Below are 667 nucleotides of genomic sequence, written 5' to 3'. Positions count from 1 at the left end.
AGGTGGGTGCCATGATTGGGTATTTCCATGAAATGCTCAGTCATTCACAAACAAGGACGGGGCGAGGGTCACCACTTTGTCAACAAATGCCCGAACAAATTGTTTAAGAACAACATTTCATACTTCCGGACGGCTTCGAAGCAATTCTGGACCACCATCCGCCGCCTCAGGAAGGGGAAGCAGTGCAGTGTCAACACCGTGTATGGTGGGGATGGTGCTCTGTTGACCTCGACTGCGGATGTTGTGGATCGGTGGAGAGAATACTTCGAAGACCTCCTCAATCCTACCAGCACGTCTTCCTATGAGGAAGCAGGGCCTGGGGAATCTGCGGTGGGCTCTCCTATTTCTGGGGCTGAGGTTGCCGAGGTAGTTAAAAAGCTCCTCGGTGGCAAGGCCCCGGGGGTGGATGAGATCCGCCCGGAGTTCCTTAAGGCTCTGGATGTTGTGGGGCTGTCTTGGTTGACAAGACTCTGCAACATCGCGTGGACATCGGGGGCGGTACCTCTGGATTGGCAGACCGGGGTGGTGGTTCCTCTCTTTAAGAAGGGGAACCGGAGGGTGTGTTCCAACTATCGTGGGATCACACTCCTCAGCCTTCCCGGTAAGGTCTATTCAGGTGTACCGGAGAGGAGGCTACGCCGGATAGTCGAACCTCGGATTCAGGAGG

The sequence above is a fragment of the Nerophis lumbriciformis genome, linkage group LG37 (assembly GCF_033978685.3).
Source record: "Nerophis lumbriciformis linkage group LG37, RoL_Nlum_v2.1, whole genome shotgun sequence".
NCBI classification, from domain to species: Eukaryota; Metazoa; Chordata; class Actinopteri; order Syngnathiformes; family Syngnathidae; genus Nerophis; species Nerophis lumbriciformis.
The sequence above is the reverse complement of the archived record's forward strand: the minus strand, read 5'-3'. Positions refer to the sequence as shown.